Source organism: Ipomoea nil, unplaced genomic scaffold, assembly GCF_001879475.1.
Source record: "Ipomoea nil cultivar Tokyo-kokei standard unplaced genomic scaffold, Asagao_1.1 scaffold2144, whole genome shotgun sequence".
NCBI lineage: Eukaryota > Viridiplantae > Streptophyta > Magnoliopsida > Solanales > Convolvulaceae > Ipomoea > Ipomoea nil.
Genome location: NW_017618572.1, coordinates 6,705,434 through 6,718,060, shown reverse-complemented (window position 1 = coordinate 6,718,060; position 12,627 = coordinate 6,705,434). Strand labels below are relative to the sequence as shown.

At 37.1% G+C, this 12,627-nt stretch overlaps 1 long non-coding RNA gene across 1 annotated transcript; it reads left to right on the top strand.

Moving 5' to 3' along the window:
- The first annotated feature begins 4,706 nt into the window (after nucleotides 1-4,706).
- On the top strand, nucleotides 4,707-6,234 carry LOC109148715. The gene is made up of 6 exons (XR_002048844.1): nucleotides 4,707-4,842; nucleotides 4,933-5,021; nucleotides 5,519-5,604; nucleotides 5,701-5,863; nucleotides 5,949-6,069; nucleotides 6,163-6,234. It is a non-coding gene; the product is annotated as an uncharacterized LOC109148715 (long non-coding RNA).
- Nucleotides 6,235-12,627: the final 6,393 nt, after the last annotated feature.

Sequence of the window (12,627 nt, the reverse complement as noted above, 5' to 3'; positions counted from 1 at the left end):
AAGGCTGATATACAAAGGAAATCTTTTAAATACTCAAGCAAGAATCAGCAGATAAATTATTTGATCAACTTGGCACATCAGATCAATAATTCAACAAAAGTCATGCCAGAGAAATTCAAATTTGGAGGCTACCCATTCCAAAGAAAAGCTTTGTCAGTTAAAGGAGAACAACGGCAAGATTTCTCAAAATCTTCTGACAGACGGCGAAATGATTTTTGCAGACCAAGTTGGCATAATTATTTGATCAACTACAATTCAAATTTGACGATCAAGATCGAAAGTTGATCAACGGGCAAATAGCTTTCTTTGGCTATAAATTGCCCAAGCAGACTTGAAGACAGGAACAACTTGAATACGGCTCAAAAACAAAGTGAAAAGCAAGCAATATTCAAATCAGCCAAGAAGCAATATATTGAGCTATACACGATTAAATTCAAGTCTGAGTGAGAGAAAAATTATTTCATTGTAAATCTTCTACTGAGTGTAGAAAAGGGGTAGAGTAACTGGAGAGAGTGAAAAACCCAGTTGGAGTGTAGCTTTGTGCGTAGCACTCGGTTGTAAAGGGTAGAGTAACAAGAGGAGCTTGTGAAAACCCGATGAGAGCGTAGCTTTGTGCGTAGTTCTCGTGGTGTAGGAGTACAGCTTGGCGCGAAGTACTCGGGAAGGCGGAGTAACAAGAGGAGCTTGCGAAAAACCTTGGTGGAGTGTAGCTTTGTGCGAAGCACTCGGAGAAGTGCCGTTGGCCACTTATTCACTATTGTATCTGGGTGATTGAAGAATAGTGAATTTCCTCCTTGAAGTGAAAGGAGAAGAGTGGACTAGGAGGATTACACCACCTCTGAACCACTATAAATCTCTCTCTCTATTTACTTACTGCTCATAAATATTTCGTGCATGCTTATATTATCTGTGAACTAACCCGTTACGGTTTATTGCGTATTTTTATCTGTCTGGGTTTGATAGTTCCCTCGTTTGCATGCAAGTAAAATTTTATATACATCATCCTACATCTATATTAAGTGTTTCTAACGTGATGCATGTATAGAATCTCTCTTTGAGCACTACACAATTAAAGCATAACACTTTGCCGTTACATTTTCCGCTGTGCACACTCTAAGTTGTTATACTTTTTTATGCTTGTTACTTAGAGTTGAAGTTACCAAAGTGTTGTTTGCAAAAGAAGTTGAAAAAGTTAGAGAAGTCTATTCACCCCCCCCTCTAGACTTCTCGCCACCCTTTCGAGACCAACAAGTGGTATCAGAGCGGTTGTCTATTTGAGTGAATTTTGACTGCTAGACAGATCTCAAAATCTTCAAGATGAAGAGAGATATGGTTCTCGCTCAAAATTTTCTTTTCTCACTTAACAAATTTGATGATTGGAAAATTCGAATGCAGGTGCACTTATCTCCTTTAAATGACGAAATGTGGGAAGTTATCACAAATGGTACTATCCAAATTATGGAAGCTAATACCGCTACCCCACGAGATCCAAATGCTCCACGATATATTACAAAGCCAAAAATGGCGTGGACAAGCGAAGATAGGGGGCGAAATAACTTGGACAATATTGCCAAGGACATTTTGTTCAAAGCAGTCGATGACACCATCTTTCCAAAAATTCGAAAGTGCACCACAGCAAAAGAAATATGGGATACACTTATCGGTATCGGTGAAGGCGATGAGCAAGAAAAAGACAACAAACTAACCATTGCCATGAAGAGGTTCGAAGATTTCAAAATGCTACCGAACGAAAGCATCACCGACATGGAAGCTCGATTGATCAAAATACTTGGAGAAATCACGGATCAGGGAAAAACCATTACCCAGAAATAAATATCGCTCAAAGTGTTACATGGACTACCTAGAAATTGCGATATGAAGGTGACCGCAATGCGCGATCATAGAGATCTAAGGACATTATCTACGGATAAACTCTTTAGTGATCTAAAGGCGTATGAGTTCGAGATGAAGACACGAAATGAAGAAGAACGTGATGAACGAACATCCGCACTGATGGCCGAACAACCTTCCTCATCAAGGTCAGTCGTAAATAATGATTTTTTATCTGACGAACACTTTTCTCTATTTCTTAGAAAATTCAGGAAGTTCATGCGAAAGAACAAAGGATCACCACAAGGAAATTCTTTTCGGGAGAATAGAAGATCAAGAAGAGAATCTACGGAAGAAAACACAAGTGTGTGTTACAATTGTAGAAAGCCTGGACACTTTATGGCCGAATGTCCACATCCCAAAGTGAACAAAAATTCGAATACTTCTAACTCTCCACAGGTTGAGTACAAGTCGAAAGAAAAGAAATTCAAAAAGGACAAACGGAAGGCACTAATAAGCGATCCGCCAGAAGCAAGCGAATCCGAAGAATCATCCAGTGACGAGAGTGATTCATCACAAGAAGATACGGCACTTTTATGTTTAGTCGGAAAGACACCCGAACATGAGGAATGTCTAATGGCGCGCGAAATCGATGAAGAGGTATCTTCTAGTTCCTTTAGTTCCGTTGACACTTCTTTCGAGACTCAAAAATCTTTTCAAAGTCTTATGGAAGATTGTCAAAAGGTCATGGCCACTAATACTCAAATCAAAGAGCGCAATAATACGTTAATCCTTGAAAAGGAAGAAATGACACAAAAATTGCAAAATGCTCTAAATGAAATGAGTAACTTGAAAACCGAAAATATTCGACTTCAAGAAGAGTGCAAAGCTAGAGAGGTTAGAGAACATAACCTTCGGGAAGTAATCGCATCATTTACGCATTCATCCAAAATAATGGATAAAATGGTAAGCATGCAAAAACCCGCTGGAGATAAAGCCGGACTAGGCTACGATCCATCATGTTCTAAAACCCCTCAAAACACTAGTACAAAATGGAGCAAAGAAATTAGAGTTTAAGCTACCCTTCTTTAAACAAGGGTAGTGTATTATTTAAAAAAAATAGGGCGGTGGCATTATTGTAAATAAATGAATAAGAAACTGCTACCCTTTCTAAAATAAGGTAGCGGAAAAAAGACGAAAAGAGTTTCCCGCTGCCCTTTCTCGTAGCAAGGGCAGCGGAAACAATATCTAAAAAAAAAATCAAAAAAGAAAAAATAATTCTCGTAGCAAGGGCTCACAATCCTCAACATTTCTTTGTCCTCACCTCCCTCCCTCAACACACGCCGTCGTCGTCGCCTCACCTCCCTCCCTCAACACACGCCGCCGTCGTCGCCTCACCTCCCTCCCTCAGTACACGCCGGCGCCGACGCCTCACCAGCGACTCCCTCAGTCACCGCGACAGTTCTCCTCAGCCGATCGACGTGCCACGAGTTCCACCTGTTCATCGACTCACCGCCGCAACGCTCTCATCCGCCGTCTCCACCGCCACAGTTATCAGTCGCCGCCGCTGCTGCATATCAGGTATCAATTGGTTTTCTGTGTTTCTTCTCTCATCCTTCTGATAATTGGGTATGCCTCTGGAACCTTACTTTATTTTTAGGTCTCACCTCTCAAGATCCAACTACTATTTATTTCTAAAGAATAAACTCTAAAACACAAAGAAACATGCTTCTGAAGAAATTTTTTCCATACGGTGTTTCTTCTTCTTTTAAACCTTACTTTGGTCTGAAATTTCTCTATAAACAGTGGGAATAGTCCGGATTACAATATCTGTAAAATCAATTACTCCGTATATGAAAATGTCACAATCCAAATATAAGCATGGAAGAACAGTATGTATAGTGCACTAGTACAGTCATTTATTACATTGTATTCATTATATATATATATTTGGCACATCATCCCTCTGGCAAAAAGGGGGAAAAAGTCTATGTGGTTCTAAACTTATATTTATCTTAATAGGTTAACCACTGCCAGAGCTTCTACCTAGCCAGCAAGAATGGCCCTCAGGCCCTTTGCCATCCACTTAACCACCACACTCATGGTCTCTAACTCATAAATCATTAAATTGTGATGTGGCATGAATATTGAAAAAAAAAAATGGAACTTTGCCATACATTTTTGTAATGATTCCATCTCTTATGTATTAGCCATTAGGTTTTCCAAACAACTGCTGTTGGCCTAGGGCAATCAACCTGTGTGGGGATTGGTGGGGACCCTTTCAATGGTACAAATTTTGTTGATTGCTTAGAGCGATTTGTTGCTGACCCACAGACTGAAGGTAAATATTTTCCTATAGTATGTTGTGGCCATCGTATTTGTTCTTTGGCATGTTGATCTATTTATGTTTGTTTCTTGGAATAACGTTTTGTTTAGCAGGTTGTTTTACATTCTTTCTCTACTTTTTCTATTTAATTAGTTTATAGCAAAATTAGAGTTTGAGGCCATTGTAAAGCAACAAATTGATGATCAGTATGTAACTATGTAACTGAACATTTGTTATGTTGTTTTTTTTTAGTTAGACCATTTGTTATGTATGTTCTACTAAGGTGCATAAAGTACCATTATGTGTGACATTCCCAAATCTTTTCCCTTAGACCTTGGTAAAATTCCACATGATGTTCCTGCATAATGTATGTTGGCTATTCTATTGCTCCATCTTTGATATCACTTGCGGTTGAGAACCAACTTGCGTGTTCTATCCGTAATTTACCTCGACTCATAATCTGTAGCACTAGAAGATGTATTGGAGTCTTCATTGTGACAACTTTTATGGATTCACTTCTTTCTCTAATTTCTCAAGATGAAAAGGTTAATAAGTTTTCATATATTATTCAATTCGTATAGTTATCTTGGTTGTCTTGTTTCTTTAGTATGTTTTATGTTTGAAGTTTGAGTCTTTCTTGTGATTGACAAATAGGAGGGAGGTGATGAGGAAGATACAATAATAAGGTTCAACTTCATGCTTTGCTCTGTATTTTCAATTTGTATGGATATGGTCTAGTGTGTCAAGCATTTTATTAATTACTTCATTCTTGACAGGGTTTATTTCCATATGAGTTGTTTGTGAAGCTTTTTAACTCAAAAAAGGTTGAATTACGTCCATTTGGCCTCACAAATTGCGGGAACAGGTATGTAGAGCTAAGATAGATCGTTTGCTCATCATGCTTTATTTTGACTATCCATTTAACATATTCATTACATTCTAGACTAGCTAACCAGAGATACTCTGTATAATTTATGAGATCCCATAGAGCATAAATTTCTTTTTTGAATTTCCATCCAACATTGTTTCTTTTTGGCTTGTGTGTTTCACCTTAGCTCTAATTTTAAGCTATTAGACAGTTGATGTTTAATATTTATTTATCATTCCTTAGCAATATTGCATCTTTCTTTTGATTGTTCTAGCTCATCGCTTGTATTTATTGTAACTTTGTCCAATAATGCATGATTGGACATATACTGACAAAAATTGTCATATTTCCAATTTAATACCAGTGAGCTGCTACTGGTTGTTACCCATGTTTCTGTATTTTTAATAATCCGAACTTCACTCTAATAGAGAAAGCTTTTAAGTGTTGACTTTTTTGGGTTTTACAAATGCATGACTTTATTTAATATCCTGCAGTTGTTATGCTAATGCTGTCCTTCAGTGCCTAGCGTTTACTCCACCCTTCACGGCTTACTTCCTTCAAGGCTTCCATTCAAAAGGATGTATGTTTCTCAATAACAATTTTATGCAATTGATTTTTGAATCTTATTCTCTCATTAAAAGAAAGTGATCCTGTCTTGTTTTCATATTCTTGTTAGGTGCAAAGAAAGATTGGTGTTTCAACTCTGAATTTGAGAGTTTAGTTCTAAAAGCAAAGAATGGGAATTCTCTGCTCTCCCCTATCCGGATAATTTCCCATTTGGAGAATATTGGGAGCAGTCTTGGTAATGGGAGAGAAGAAGATGCTCATGAATTTCTCAGGTGAGCTTACTTGTACAGCCTTTGAGATTCGTTCACTTTACTCCTCCAAATGCTCTTTCATAGTTGACTCATATTGAAATTGTAGGTATGTCATTGAGACCATGCAATCTGTTTGCTTAAAGGAAGCAGGTGTCCGTACATCATGCTCTTTGGAAGAGCAGACAAGTCTCATTGGGCTTACATTTGGGGGCTTCCTTCGTTCAAAGGTAATCTGTGGTCTTCTAGGAGCTTGTAAAAATTTTGATTTATATGATCTCCATAGAAATTCCTTCCTGATAAATTAATGATATAATTTGTAGATTGAGTGCATGAGCTGTGGAGGCAAATCTGAGAGGCATGAAAGAATAATGGACCTTATAGTTGAATTGATGGAGATATTGCAAGCCTGGAAGGAGCTTTAAAACAATTCACGCATACTGAGATTCTTGATGGAAGTATGAAGTGAATGATGATGAGGAAGACGGCAGTGGAGAGGTTTGTCAACGTTTCATTACGAGCTTTTAAGTACACTAGTATTCAAAAAAAAAAGTACACTATACACTGTATTTATTTATGATCGATCTATGTGATGAATGTAGCATGCTAATCATATTTAAAGATCATGTGCTTTATTCCTTCTTTTTATACATGCATATGTACTTAAAAGTATAAAGTATCTATTATCATATGCAAATTTATTATGTAAGTTTTAGTTTTGGTTGCATGCTCATCACTTTGAATAAAAAATTATTACATTAGGAATAAGTGATCTTGCTCCTTTACTTTTACTTTAGTATTTGATATAGTGTGTCGATAATATTGTGTTAATATGTAGTGTGTTGTGTGTTGATAATATTGTGTTAATATGTAATGTGTTGTATGTTGATAATAATGTGTTAATATATAATGTGTTGATAATATTGTGTTTTGATAGTTTATTGATAATAGTGTTTTGATAGTTAGTTGATAATATTGTGTTTTGATAGTTTATTGATAATAGTGTTTTGATAGTTTGTTGATAATATTGTGTTGATATGTACTGTATGAATTTCGTATAGGATTTTTAAAAAATTGGGGATTTAAAAAAATGTTTTTTTAAAAAAAAGAAAAAAAAAATCCGCTACCCTTCTTTTGTAAGAAGGGTAGCGGATGCTTTAAAAATATAATAATATTCGCTACCCTTCTATACAAGGGTAGCGGAAAGCTCACGACTTTCAGTGTCCCTCACATCCGCTACCCTTGTACAAGGGTAGCGGATGACCATTTACAAGGGTAGCGGATGACCATTTCTGTACTAGTGAAAGTTGACTAATTCTACTACTACTTTAATTAATAAAGTTCCAGTGGTAAAATTTGTAAAAAGTCAACACAGCACAATGAGACAAGGAGTTGGAAACAAAATTAATGCCCAGAAAATTGTTGCAAGGCCGAATCAACACAGTGATATCTTGGCAAGACAACAAAATTTTAAAAGGCAAAAATTTGTATCTCAAAGGAGAACCAACGAGTCTAGTGCAATAAAACCTCATAGGAATATGGGAAGAATTCCGAGAATTGGGGCTGGGAGATTATATCCCTCAGAAGAAGATTGGTCGCTTGAAATCAAACCATGGACCAAGTCCAGATTTGCTCTATTTCATAGAATCAAGTAACTATCAGCTTCCCAACCCGCACTGAATCATTATTCGAAAGTGCGTTATGATTATAAAGTTTTTAATGGTTACAAATCACCTACTCTTGGATCAGTGGGATCTAGGTGGATTTGGATGCCAAAAATTACTAACACAAAAGGACCCAAACAAGTATGGGTACCTAAAAGAAATTAATCTTTTTTGCAGGAAGTTTGGTATTTCGATAGCAGATGCTCTCGACACATGACCGGCAATAAAGCTAGTCTAGTTGAATTCAAAAGTATCGAAGGACCAAAAGTACTTTTCAGTGGAAACGATCGATATGGAATGACAAAAAGAACCGGCGCAATTGTGAAAAATGGTCTACGAATTGATGACGTATCTTATGTCGAAGGATTAAAATTTAACTTGTTTAGTACAAGTCAATTTTGCGACAAAGGTTATCTCGTAGAATTCTACAAAGGCAAATGTCAAGTCAAAGACGAATCCACGAAAGAAGTCGTACTCGCCGGATCAAGAAAGAAAAACATGTATGTTGTAGATTGGAGTACAACAAAAGATTCTGTATGCTTGATGGCAAATAATTCGAATGAAGCTAGTTGGGAATGACACAGAAGGCTAAATCATTTGAATTTCAAAGCCATCAACAAGCTTGCCAAAAAGAAGTTAGTCGAAGGACTACCCAATATTGTGTTCAAGAAAGATCAAGTATGTGACGCATGCCAGAAAGGAAAACAAATCAAAGAATCATTCAAAGCCAAAGCTCAAGAGTCAACATCAAGACCCTTAAGTCTACTGCACATGGATTTATTTGGTCCAGTAGACCCAGTAAGTATAAGTAGTAAGAAATATACTTTGGTTGTTGTTGATGATTTTTCTAGGTACACATGGACAATATTCATAAAGAAAAAGAGTGAAGTTGAATCAAAGTTGCCGGAGCTGCTAAAGCAACTACAAGTCGAAAAAGATATGAAGATTGCAACAATTCGAACCGATCGAGGAACCGAATTTGTGAATGGCGTGATTCAATCCTATTGCAATTCACAAGGGATTCTACATCAACTATCTGCCGCACGAACGCCACAACAAAATGGAGTAGCTGAAAGAAGAAACAGGACACTCAAAGAAGCTGGACGTGTCATGATATCAGCCGCCGAACTACCAAAGAGATTTTGGGCAGAAGCTATCAATACGGCGTGCTAGACTCAGAATCACAGTCTAATCCACAAGTCATATAACAAAACACCATATGAATTATGGAAAGGGAGGAAACCCAACCTCACGTATTTTCATACATTTGGGTGTAAATGTTTTGTACTTGTTAATGGAAAGTCCTATTTAAAGACTTTTGACGAACGTGCGAACGAAGGAATATTCTTGGGATATTCATCCACCAGCAAGGCATACAGAATATTCAACAAGTCAACAATGGTGGTAAAAGAATCAATTCATGTTTTGTTCGACGAAAGCAACAACAAAGAAATCAAAGATAAGGGAAGTAATTCTAAATTAAATTATTCTAACAATATTTTTGAGGAAAATATGGTGCAGGATTTCGAAGAAACTAATAACATGGGTACCCATCAATTTGAGTCAATACCCACTGTGGCACGTGAAGTACCAACCGTGACCGCACCCGATGTTGAACCCGAAATGGAAGAAATCCCAGTAGATGAACCCGAAGATGCACCCGTCAACAATTCACAACAAGTGGAATAACAACAAGTATTCCAACAAGAAGGAAACTCTGAGAATCCAACAAGTTTCCAACCAAATCGAAAATGGCTAAGAAGTCACACACATGACTTAGTCATTGGAAATCCAAGTGATGGAGTAAACGCGATCATCTACTAGGAACCAACAACAAGATGCAATGTTCTCATGCTTTCTATCACAACTGGAGCCAAAAGAAATTGACGAAGCATTAGCCGATCCAAGTTGGATAGATGCCATGCAAGAGGAATTAGATCAATTCAAGCGCAACGACGTATGGAAACTTGTTCCAAGACTAACGGACCAAAATGTAATTGGCACCAAATGGGTCTTTAGGAACAAAGCAAACGAAGATGGCGTCATTTTTAGGAATAAAGCAAGATTAGTTGCGAAGGGATATTCACAAGAAGAAGGCATAGATTTTGATGAGACATTTGCCCCTGTCGCACGACTCGAAGCAATCCGGATATTCCTAGCATACGCAGCGCACAAGAATTTCATCGTATATCAAATGGACGTAAAGAGCGCATTTCTTAATGGCTTACTTGAAGAAGTTTACGTCAAACAACCACCCGGTTTTGAGGTAAAAGACGTTGGTGATCAAGTCTACAAATTAAAGAAGGCATTGTATGGGTTAAAACAAGCTCCGCGAGGTACGACACCTTGTCAATGTTCTTAATTAGTTATGGATTCACCAAAGGTCTAGTCGATAAAACCCTCTTTAGAATTCAAGAAAATAATCACATTTTATTAGTACAAATTTATGTTGACGACATTATCTTTGGAAGTTCTGATAAATCTTTATGTGAGAAATTTTCTAAGCTCATGCAGAACAGGTTCGAGATGAGTATGATGGGAGAATTAAATTACTTTTTGGGACTGCAAGTCAAGCAACTTGAAGAAGGAATTTTCATAAATCAAGCCAAGTACACAAGAGATCTTATCAAGAAATTTGGCATAGATGGAAAATCCTCAGTCAAAATTCCCATGAGTACTTCTCAAAAATTAGACAAAGATGATGAAGGCAAAGACGTTGATCAAACGATGTATCGAGGGATGATTGGATCGTTACTATACTTAACCGCAAGCAGACCAGACATATCCTACTCGGTTGGCGTATGTGCAAGATTCCAATTAAAGCCCAAAGAAAGTCATCTGATTGCAACAAAGAAGATAATTCGATATTTAAAGGGAACAATCAATGTGTGATTATGGTATCCCAAAGAAGGAGATTTTACACTAACTGGTTATTCAGATGCAGATTTTGCAGGGTGTAAAATAGACCGAAAAAGTACCTCAGGGACATACCAGTTCTTAGGGGGAAGATTGGTCTCTTGGTTCAGCAAGAAACAAAACTCCATAGCTACGAGCACTGCCGAGGCCGAATATATTGCAGCTGGGAGTTGTTGTGCACAAATTTTGTGGATGAAGCAACAATTGTTGGACTATGGGATTAAATGCGAAAATGTTAGTATTTTATGTGATAATACAAGCGCAATTGTAATAACCCAAAATCCAGTGCTCCACTCGCGAACCAAACACATCGACGTTCGACATCACTTTATACGAGACCAGGTCGAGAAGAAAGATTTGAAGATCGATCATGTTCCCACAGAAAATCAAATTGCCGACATTCTCACAAAACCGTTGTGTGAATCTCGTTTTGCAACTCTAAGGCACGAAATGGGAATGATCGAAATGAGCTAAGTATTTCGAAACTTTTAAATTCGAAAAATGTGTGTACGTGATTTGCATGAAATTGCATGAAATTTGTTACCTATGTGTTCTACGTGATTTAATTTAATTAATGTTTTATAATTTATTTGTGTACATGTTTGTAATTTTATCTTACGAACTTAGGTACGTAGAATTTTGATTTATTGTTAAAAGGGATATAAAAGTTAGGGGGAATGCATCACGATAGTGGAGGGATTATATGATTTAGGGGGAATGTACTGCTAAGCTATGCTAAAAGTTGATAACAGTGCATGCAAATTGATTTGTCAGTCTGAATGATCAGCAGCTTTATTTTAATTTTCACCTGCTTAAGTCAATTTGATGTGATTCTTTTTAAAATTAAGAAATGTATCTGGCATCAATTTTTGATCTTATCTGTTTAAATTAATTGGTCAATCAATTTTTAATTCTCAGATATTGAAATTAAATTGTTAGCATGAATAGATTTATTGCACTAACAATTTTGTGTCGAAGAAATTTTTGCTCCATGAACATCTACAGGTGGCAGCCAATTAAAGCTTAATTTTTGGCGCTATGTACCCACAAGTGGAATATTAAAATCTGAGTTGGCAAATTTAAATCAGTGAAAGTTCGAAGTTGCCCTCAATTGTTCTACAATCTCTCTCTATCCACTAAAGGGCAAAATGGTAATTTTGCTAGGCATTTATTTTGCCTCCAAGAGAAAAAGAAGAAAGAAGATCATCTCCTTCTTCCTCCCTCTCTCACCGCCGGCGCATGAAAGAAGAAGAAGAAGAGCTTGAAAATCTCCAAATTCAAACAAACCCATCCCAAATTTCCCACAAAAATCTCTTCTACACACAAATACCCATTACCCACCCTCACCATTGATCTTGAAACCTCTCACAAACAAAAACCCACTCCCCTCAACCAATTTTTTTTCGGACTGCCGAAACCCCACCCAAAAACCCCACCTCAAATTAATCCTAATTTGTGTTCTATCAAGATGGAAGGAGCTTAAAATCCAATTGGAGCCGAAGGATCGAGGAAAACAACACGGGTGATACGAGGGATGATCTTGGACCTTGAAGATTACAACAAGTTTGTCCAAAACAGAGACTTGGGGGTAAAAATCTTAACCTCTCTTGAAACTAGTGGGTTATTGAATTTTTGCTCATTCAAGTATGATGGTTTCTATCTAAATGAAGTAGTAGAATTTTATAAACATGCATATGTCGAAAATGGTGTTATAAAATCTACTGTTGGAGGAATTGTGTTGACAATTGGGTTAGATGATGTGAGAACTAAATTTGGTTTGGAGGAGAAATTGTTGAAAGTTGAAGATCACGGCTTTGATTTAAATGATTTTTGGAGTGAAATTAGACACGAAACCGCACAAGTCGTGGCGTGTAACAATGGCTTTAAGGTGATGTTGAAGCATGAATTTGGTATGCTACTTGATATTGTGCATAAAACTATTGAGTGCAAATATTTTAGTAGGAATTATTTTACAAAGAAGAATTTTCCTTTGACGCATGCCATTGTGAAAAATGTTGCCGTAGATTGGGGAAGATTTATATATGGCCGAATGGTTGATCAAATTCGGTTAGCAAAACCATTGGTGAATGGATGGTTTCCAAATGACATTGGGTATGGTTTTGTTGTTGGGGAGTTGTTGAAGTCTAAAGGTGTTGCCCTACTCAAATCAAAACCCATACAAAACCAAAATTATCTATTTTGAACCCC